Source organism: Pelodiscus sinensis, chromosome 9, assembly GCF_049634645.1.
Source record: "Pelodiscus sinensis isolate JC-2024 chromosome 9, ASM4963464v1, whole genome shotgun sequence".
In the NCBI taxonomy this organism is placed as follows: Eukaryota; Metazoa; Chordata; order Testudines; family Trionychidae; genus Pelodiscus; species Pelodiscus sinensis.
In genome coordinates this window covers 29,847,206-29,857,321 of record NC_134719.1, presented here as the reverse complement: position 1 = coordinate 29,857,321, position 10,116 = coordinate 29,847,206, and the positions used below count along the sequence as shown (strand labels likewise).

Here is a 10,116-nt window from a genome sequence, read left to right as displayed (position 1 = left end):
TTAAGCATTTTAACTTTCTCATATTAAGCTTATCAAACTTCATTTTAAATAAAGTAAAATATTATGTCCAACACAAAAGGTTTCTATGTTTTCTTTATTTATGGCGGGAGTGGGGAACCATTTTTGGGTCAGGGGTTACTGACCCACAGAAAAATCAGTTGGGGACCACACAAATGAGAAGCAAAAAAAAACCTCCTTCAAAACCCCCCAACCCTCACTGATGTGGCCCCCAACTGAGACACCTCACTGGCTAGTGCCCCAGCCTCACGGGGCGAGGGGAAGGGAAGGGATAGGGGGACTGAGATTCAGGGCTTCCCATAGACCAGATTTACTTTTCGGTGGTTCTGGAGTTAGTGGATTTTAGGGACCCCCTTAGACTCTGGGGTAAAGACAAAAATGAGAGGTACAGTGTATGAGACAGGGCTACCAGCAAGTAGGATAGGGATGGGTGCAGGATCTGGGAGGTAGGGTACAGAAGGTGGAGAGGTTGCAAGGTCTGAGTGGGAGGTAGGGTACAGAAGCAGGCTGGGAGTAGGGTGTCTGGCCAGGTGGAGGGAGCAGGAACAAGGGAGGGTGCAGCAGCAACGGTGGGTGCAGCAGCAACAGGGTGGGAGTGCCTGCCCAGGAGGGAGGGTGCAGGAACAAGGGAGGGAGTCGGAACAACTCAGGGGTACAGCGTTTTGAGGGGAGTGAGTGTGGGTGGGGTCTGGGCATGAGGGGACCCCTTACCCGGCTTTGCACCTCCGTGCAGCAATGGCTGTGGCCATACTATCCCAGGCCACTCCGAAGGAAGGCCCGGCTGTCACTGCCAGGGCCCATGTGGTGCAGGGCCAACCCCAGAGGCCCTATTGTTGTGGCCACATGGTCTGGGGCTGGCTCCAGAGACCCTGCTGCTGTGGCCACATGGTTTGGGGCCGGCCCCAGAGGCCGGAGGCGCTGCTTCCATACAATTCTGGATTGACCCTGGACCGCATGGCCACAACAGAAGCACCTCTGGTTCTGGCTGAGGGGCCACTGAGGAGCCTCAGCCCTGCTTCCTCCCACTGCAGCATAACCTGCTGCAGGCAGAAGGGAGTGTTCGCCAGTGGCTGTGCTGGGCTGGGGGAGGCTGAGCTTCCTCCTCTGTGCTGCTGCTGAAAATTGGCTTGCAAGCCATAAATGGCACACGTGCTGTAGGTTGCCGACCCCTGTACTATATCTATCTAATCTATCTATCTCATAGAGCTTGTCTGTGTTTCTATTTGTCTGTCCCCCAGCCAGTGGACATGGATCCATCCTCCAACTTTGTCTGCTGCAGCTGCAGGGGCCACGGACAAATGCTTCTCACTTGGCTGCAAGTTGCTGTGGTGACGGAGGGCTGGGATCGTCCTCTCTCCCCAGGGCAGCCAGCATACTGAACCCTTCATCCCCCAGCCCACTCCCAATAGCAATTTAAATGAAGAGCAAAACTCACTTAAGGACCCAAACAATGCTGGGTAAATCTTCTAGTATGTAAGATATGGAACATAAGTGTTCCACTGTATTTGGCACTGATGAGCAGGGATGATGTGTGAAGGGGGATAAGAGGATATGTGACCCTCAAAATATCCTGGACAGTAGGGGCAAGGGGCCAGTGCCTTTGATCAGCCTGGGAAACTAGCAAAGTTAGTACACCATCATTTAGGGCTAGGTGTTCCTTGCACGGTATCACGCATACACCACCTGCAGGCTGGTAATCAATCATACATTGGGTGTAATAAACTGATTAGCACTCAACTCTTTTTATGCCTTGATTTTTTAAAATAAGGGTTTTTATTTTATTTCTAAAAAGCTTAAGTATTAAGTAGATCTAGCCCTTATCAAACTCTGCCTCTACTACCCCTTAGGAAACAAAGGGCGGGCTCTCTTTTGATTAGAGTATCAGGCAGTGCTTTTGAGATCTCATGAGCCTTTTGTTATCTTAATCACCTTTGCCTCTTTATAAACAAACTCCCTGCAGCAAAGGCTGTGGCTGCTCTCACCTGCCTTTTAGAAGTCACACTCAGGGTTGCCAGGTGTCTGATTTTTAACTGGACAATCCAGTATTTGAGCTTTCTGTTCAGGAAACAAATTGGCTGTGTCTACACTGGGCCACTTATTCTGGAAAATCAGCCGCTTTTCCAGAATAAGCTGCGAGCTGTCTACACTGGCCCTTGAATTTCCGGAAAAGCAACGATGCTCTACTGTACAAAATCAGCCGCTATTCCGGAAAAACTATTCTGCTCCCGCTCGGGCATAAGTCCTTATTCCAGAACACTGTTCCGGAAAAGGGCCAGTGTAGACAGCCCAGTAGTCTTTTCTGGAAAAAAGCCCCGATCGCGAAAATGACGCTCGGGGCTCTTTTCCGGAAAAGCGCGTCTACATTGGCCACGGATGCTTTTCCGGAAAAAGGGCTTTTCCAGAAAAGCAGCCTGCCAATGTAGACGCTCCTTTTCCGGAAATACTTATAACGAAAACTATTCTGTTTTAAGCAGTTCCGGAAATTCATGCCAGTGTAGACACAGCCATTGAGAAAATATCCATGTCCGGTAGTTTCTAAATAAGATGTAAGGTAGATTGTGCCGTAATGTCAAGTGTGTCCGGTATTTCTGACTCTACCTGGCACCCGTAAGTGTTGCAGTTAAGGTCTCTCTGGGGGGTGGGGGGGAGGGACTAGGGGGAGCAGACCCGGGTTCGAAAGGCGGGGTACAGCGCCCCCTCCCTGGCTGGCGAAGCAACGTTTCTTTCCGCCCGAGGAGGGAGACCCGCACCTCCCCCTCCAGTCCCATTGAGCCCCCCCGCTTCCCCCAGCCTGGCGAAGCGGCCGTTGCCTCCCGCATCCGCCCGTTTGGCTACGCGGCGCAAGGCAGCAGCGGTTCCCGGTTGCTGACGAGCCGCTGCAGGGACAGCCGGGCCGCGCGCAGAAGCCCACGAGCCACTCGCGCAGCCCAGCCCCCTTCGCAGGCGTGTCCCGGCGCAAGTTCCCGAGCGGCCCCGGCCCGAGCGCCGCGAAGGGCCCCCAGGCGGCGGAGGAAGAGGAGGTGGGTGCTGCGGCTCTCTGGCCCCTGGGCACAGGCGCTTGTTGAAGGTGTCCTAGCAACAGCCCGGCCAATGGGAGCAGCGCCGTGCCGTGAGGGGGCGGGGCGATTAACCCTGCGGGGCCCGAGCAGGGCTGGACTGAGTGCGGCGGGGCTGCTGGGCTCGCTCGGGAGTCGACTGCCTCCCCCGCCCCCTCCACGGCGGCAGCAGCAGCAGGTGGTGCCATGCGGGTGAGTTGAGTCCGCGCCCGGCCCTGGGCTGCTCGAGTTGAGGCGTTGGGGCCTCTGCCTGGCGCCGTTCGCCTCGCTGAGCCGCCCGCCGCGCTAGGAGCCGCGGGGCTGCGAGCGGAGAACGGCGCTGGCGGGCGCACGCAGAGGGAGGGGGGACCCGGCACACACGGGCGGGGGGACTCGCGGGGGTGACTTCGATACACACGGGAGGAGACGTTTGGCCGGGGGGGGGGGGGACTTGCGCACAGGTGGGCGAGAGAATTGGGGGGGAACTTGAGCATACACGGGAGGACGGGGGTCGGGCACACTCGGAGGGGGAGTTGGCGGGGGGGACTCGCACACACGGGAGGGGGAGCTGGCGGGGGGGGACTCGCACACACACGGGAGGGGGAGCTGGCGGGGGGGGACTCGCGCACACACGGGAGGGGGAGCTGGCGGGGGGGGACTCGCGCACACACGGGAGGGGGAGCTGGCGGGGGGGGACTCGCGCACACACGGGAGGGGGAGCTGGCGGGGGGGGGACTCGCGCACACACGGGAGGGGGAGCTGGCGGGGGGGACTCGCGCACACACGGGAGGGGGAGCTGGCGGGGGGACTCGCGCACACACGGGAGGGGGAGCTGGCGGGGGGGACTCGCACACACACGGGAGGGGGAGCTGGCGGGGGGGACTCGCGCACACACGGGAGGGGGAGCTGGCGGGGGGGGACTCGCACACACACGGGAGGGGGAGCTGGCGCGGGGGGGACTCGCGCACACACACGGGAGGGGGAGCTGGCGGGGGGGGGACTCGCGCACACACGGGAGGGGGAACTGGTGGGGAGTAGGATGGAGGAATGTTTATGTAACTGCCATGGGTGTGTTACACTGACACACACCCAGGGGATGAGGTGATGGTGGGGGGGGGAGAGACTCTAACGCACACAGGGTGGAGTTGGGGAGGGACGGAAAGGGGAGACCCTAGCACATACCTGGGAGCAGTCAGAGGGGTGGAGGAATGTTTGTGCACGTGAGATGGGGGAAATGGGCATGGGGGGGGGACACTTGTGCATACCTGAGGGGGCAGTTGGTAGAGGGTCCATTTGCACAGACATGGGCACGGGTGCTGGAACAATGTATATATTGGGTGTGCTGAAAGCCAGTAACCAAACTGTAAACATATACATTGGAAAGCATTTCAAGCCAAGGGGTGTAAAAGCTTGCCTAGTTCCAGCACTTGTGCATACTGGAGGAACATGCAGTTGGGGTGGTGCTCTTACATGCACCTGCTGCTTGCCAGTTTTGGTTGGATGTATTCCTGGAGATTTCATCACATGACAATGTTTCATTAAAGATTTAATTCCTGGAGATTCCAGAACGCTCTTGGAGGAGCACATCCAGTATTCCCAGTGTTTTTTTCCCCATTCGTGTGTGGAATTAATGTTGCTCTATAGATGTGCACCACCATTAGCTACACATGCTGCTGGATGTGGACACTCTACTAATCAGTTGGGTGGCTCTGAATCTTTATTGGGTGGCCTTTTGGGGAACACTCTGCACATCATACACAAATGGCTGAGGGAATGCTTGTGCATATACTGGGGGAGGGGGAGGAATATCAGATGGCAGGGGTTAGGAGGACACAGAGAGAGAGAGAGAGAGCGCGAGCGGGAGTTGGAAGAAGCTCATGGGGATGCTTCTGTATGGGGGGAGGGTGGTATATAGCAAGGGGACACAGTCGTGTACCCACCGGTGATCGGGTTAGTAGATGGCAGGGGATGCTTGCACATTCACAGGGGGGAGTTGACAGACATTTGGGGTGATACACACTAAAGGGAGCAAATTGGCAGGCAGTAAGGGGAGGTGCTGAGGAGTTTGTGGGTGGTAGGAGGCACCCATGCATGCCCTAGGTGGAGCAAGGGAGTTTGAAGGTTGGGGGAGGTGCACATGTCCATGCTATGGGTGCAGTTTGTAGACAGTAGGAGAGTGGGAGGAACATGCATGTGCACATGGGGAGGAGGAATTTGCGGCAGGTGTGATTATGGGGAGATTGCAGGTTGTGGAGGCTTGGGAGGGATGAGCCTGCATACATTTGGGGGAAATTGCAGATGATTGTGATTGGGATGATGTTCACGTATACATACTGAGGGAGTTTGCAGAAGGTAGGTGCTGATGGAATTGCATACATATAGGAGAGATTGTAGGTAGTGAGGGTTAGAGATATGTGCCCGTGTACATTTGGGGGCAGGTGGTGGAAGCAGGGGAAAGTGGGTACATATATGGAAAAATTATAGATGGTGATGGGGACATGCATGCAAACAGCGAGATGTTTGCAATTGGTGCAGTTGCGCTTGTGCTCTTGGGGAATTTGCAGGTGGTTAGAGGGAGTTCATATGTGATGACAACTTGGGAGAAATGTGTGCATGGGGGAGGGGAATTTGCAGGCAGGAGGAATATGCCTACTCCTGCTGGGGCAGTGGGGATGCATGTGGAGTGAGGACACATGGAGAGAGTTTGCAGGCATTTGGGGGTTCATAGTCTGTGTAGGGGGAGGGTCCTTGTAAACTGTGTTCAAACGCAGTATTTTAATTACTTTGGGAATTAAGCTGTGTCTACACTTGAAAAAAATTGAGGCGTTAACCTCACCCCCTCTTTGCCCTGAAAGACACAAGTTTTTCTGGGACAAGTGTTCATGAGAATCTGCTAACACAGGGTGGTGGGACATGAGAACTGATCCACGCAAGTGAGAAGCAAGAAAAAAAGAAAAGCAATCCCCCTCCCCCCCCCCAAAAAAAAACCAAAACAAAGCAAAAAAAACCCGGCAACCCTCATTGACCTGGCCCATCTGGGAAGCAGGAAAAAATATACTCCCTTCACTCTTAGCCGCAGCCCACGGGAAGGAGTGGGGGAGGTGCCAGGACTGGATTAATTCTTCTGGCGTTCCTGGGCTAGTGGATTCTGTAAGCCCACCTACCCCCAGGCTCTGGGTGGGGCCAAAAATTAGGGATTCAGTGTGCAGGAGGAGGCTACCAAGGAGTGGTGGTGTGGGTGCAGGGTCTAGGAGGGAGGGTGCAGGAATGGGCTGGGGGTAGGGTTGCAGGGTCTAGATGGGAAGGGTTGCAGGAACAGGGTGAGGGGTATGGGGTCTTGGAGGAAGGATGCAGGAACAGGCTGGGGGTTCATGGTCTGGGCGCGGCGCGGCGGGGGGGGGGGGGAAGGGATGTGGATGTCTACATGTTGCAGCTCCTAGGGTGGGTGAAAAGGGGTCTGTGTGGCTCTGTGCATTGCAGGCAGTGCTTTCCTGCAGCATGCAGAGCTGCTTCCTTGTCTCTGCCCGGCAGAGCCCACAGGCCCAATCCAGCCTGTGGCTTGCTTTGATTGGGCCTGCTCCCCTCTCCCTTCTGCAACACAGGCTGGTCAGCGCTGGAACGCCAGCTATATCTGTGCTTTAAACTTTTAAGTGTAGACAAAGCCTAAGTGCTGCATGCCCAACTTCTATATCCCTCTCTGTCAGTCTCATTTGGAAGCATGGTGGAGTGGTAAAGACACATTCTGTTGTGTGCAATTTCTCAAGAGCAACATTTTGTTGATGCTTTAGGATTCAAACGACATCTACTGTCAGTGAACATCTTGTAAATCTTAATGTGCCCTTCCTGTCAGATTGAGGGTAATCTGTAGAGAAGAGATTGAGGATAATCTGTAGAGAAGATGCTATACTGGATTATCCAATCAGAGTACAGTTCTCAGGTTGCTAACTGGACCCATGCTGTTAAACCCAACATATTGCTGATCTGTATGAAGTTGGAAGTAGCAGATGCTTCTAGGCTTGTGAAGGTCTTAAATCTGTTTTAGGAGTGTTTTGAATTTGAAAAATTATTCTGGGTTTTGCTGCTGCTAAATTTGTCTAACATGGGAAATCAGGGATTGTAGGAGGTAAGAAACCATGATGTTTATATTGCATTATCTTGACCCTTGTTTTATGTTTTAAATAATCATTGCTGATTAGGATTTTTTTTTATTTATAGCAAGATAAAGTAAACTGATTAAGATCAAATTACAATGTAAGACCATTTAATATTACCTGTTTTTTATATAGTTAGTCATCAGGAGCACTTTACAGTTACCAAACTTGAATTCAAATATAAGTAACTTATTAGCATCCAGTACGTCCTTCCTGCAAGATATGGATACTGTGCTCAAGTTTCAGGGGAATGGTTTAGATGTGAATAGAATGTGAGGCCCATGAAGTAGGATTTGACTTTATAAAATGACAGAATCTTAGTAGTAAATAAGGAGGAAAATGGTTTGAGAGGGGACTTGATACCTTTCGAAGCCGCCATCATCAAATGATGAAGAGTAACATGGAAGCAAGATTATTCTCCACACTAGAGAGATGAAGAAATGGGAGACCTCTGATATTTAAAGTAAGTAGAACTTGCATTAGAGAAAGACCTTGATAGATAGGAAAATGTCTGTTTCTTGCAAACAAGGGGAAAAGCCAAAAATACTACGTAAGAAGTTGTTTTCAGAAAGAAAGCTTAGGGAATGTCTTAGGGCTAAATGGAGAAGCTTTGGGGAATCATTAAAAAGAAGTATGATGGAAGAAGAATGTCTTGTGCTAGTGTTTTGAATACAGAGCAATAGGAAGAATTAGATACCCAAGAATAAGAATACTTAGTGGTTGGATTTTGTCATGGTCAAATGCTGCACTGAGGATCAGGTAACAGGAGAGAAGATTGATGAAGTAAATCAGTTTTAATACCATAAAATCCATTGTAAAATATTAAACATGCTAAAATGGCCAGCAAATTCTGCCTAATAGAGCCAGAAAGAGATGCTTAGTAGGGAGATAGGCAGTGCTCTCATAGAAGGGTGCTAATGTGTAGGTAGAATGCATATGTTCAAGGCAGGATCAGAATTTGGGAGCTGGATGGAATATTTTGCTAGTGTCTCAGTGAAAAGATTAATCATCTGTAAATACAGATGTCATGGTTGAATCCTGGGATAATAGATGATACTGCGTGAAAAGAGTACTCTAGTGAAGATGGGTGGTGGGGGGGGAAAGATTGCAGCTCAGCATTTAATATTATTCTAACTTCATTGTGTAAAGAACTAGGAATGTGATGGAGCAATGGTTGTGTAATATTTGGGTTTATCTTTGACCAGATTTTAAGTGTGTGTCTTTCTGTGTGATTGCAGGTGTATAACTGATCAATTTCAAATAAACATTTTACTTGTTAAATTGCAAATCTTCTTAAAATGTACATGAAATTGAGAATGCAAAATAAGAGCCTAAGAATGGACCTACTGGATCAGACTAATGGTCCATCTAGTCCAATGTCCTGTCTTGTGGCAGTGGTCGGTGCCAGATGCTTCAAAGTGAATGACTAGAACATAGCAGTTTACCCCGTGATCCTGTCCCTTGTTATTTAGTTCCAGCTTCTGCCAGTCAGAAGTTGAGATGTAAGCAACTAGTCGAGTAGGCTTATTGGGTAGTTGAGTCACTATTTGACTAGTCATTTCTCCCTCCCTTGCTGCTTCAGGAGCTGGTGCTGGGGGGAGCTGGCTTAAAAGCCGTTTACCCTCAGCACCATCTATGCGGGGCAGGCAGGGAAGAGGGGGACAAAGGGAGGCAGTAGTTTGGCAGGGAGCAGGGGACTGGATGCAAGCTGGGACTCAGCTGTCCCAGCTTGCACTTGATCCCAGGCACTATGCATCTGCTTTTTAAATGAGCCACCAGGCTCTTACTGCATTTAAAAGGCAGAGGTGGAGCAGGGGACCAGGAGTGAGCCGGGACAGCTGAGTCCCAGCTTGCGTCCAGTTCCTTGCTGAGCCTCTGCCTTTTAAATGTAGTAAGAGCTGTCCTCTTACTACATTTAAAAGGCAGAGCTGCAGCATGATTAGCTCCCAGGGCCAGAAGGTAAACCCACTGGGGCTCTGCGGTTTCCCCCCCTTATTGACTAATTGTGTAGTTGATGGAAATTCCATCGACTACTCAATTAACTGATTAAATGCAATTTAATGTCCTTAGTCAGAAGTTTAGTTATACCCAGAGTATGGATTCCTGATCTTTTTGATTAACAGCTATTGATGCACTTGTATTCCATAAAATGATCAAAGTATTTTTTTGAACACATTTATGGCCTTCACAACGTATCCTGGCAACGAGTTAAACAGATTGTGTGGTGTTCGAAGAAGTGCTTCCTTATGGCTGTTTTATAGCTGCTGTCTGTTAATTTGGTTGGCTGACCCCTGGTTCTCGTATTCTATGAAGGAATAAGTAACGTCTCCCTTCGTTTTCTGCTCATCGTTCATGATTATAGACCTTGGTTATATCCTCAATAGTTTCTTTTCTGTGCTGAAATGACCTGACCTTATTTAGTAAGTTGTATACCCCTAATTATTGTACTTTTTCCAATTCTAATCTCTTTTTGAGATTGGGCAACCAGAACTGGGTGCAGTATTCAAGGATTTATGAAATGGCATTATGGTATGGGTACCCAACCCCAAAATGGGGCTTTCTGGCAAGACTATAGTTTACAGATGCATTGGCTGAAGACATCATATTGCAGGCTGAAAAACTTGTGACTTTTTTCACACTTTGACGAGTTTGAGTAGCTTAGATTGATTTCTGTGATTGATATAACTGATAGCACTAAGTTAAATTCAATAGTTACAAACTACTAAACTAGAGGTTATACAATTTTGGGGTCAATTTTTTACTATTCAGTAGTAACTTTTCATTAAAACTAAAATTAAAATAGATTAGCACTAATTGCAAACTAAATTAAAATCTGCAGTAAAATAATGAGCAGCTGTCAAATTTCAAGGAGTGAAAAACTTGGATTTTCAAAAAACAAAGCAAGTTTCTTA

At 50.2% G+C, this 10,116-nt stretch overlaps 1 protein-coding gene across 5 annotated transcripts in view; it reads left to right on the top strand.

The window, feature by feature from the left end:
- The first annotated feature begins 3,108 nt into the window (after positions 1 to 3,108).
- SSX2IP (SSX family member 2 interacting protein) overlaps positions 3,109 to 10,116 on the top strand; it is a 62,123-nt gene continuing 55,115 nt past the window's right edge. For 3 of the 5 annotated variants that reach the window (XM_075936365.1, XM_075936364.1, XM_075936361.1), the window contains exon 1: positions 3,109 to 3,266. The gene's annotated coding sequence lies outside the window, so the exon portion shown is untranslated. The remainder of the gene's footprint in view (positions 3,267 to 10,116) is intronic. The other 2 variants (XM_075936362.1, XM_075936363.1) reach the window with 2 other exon arrangements.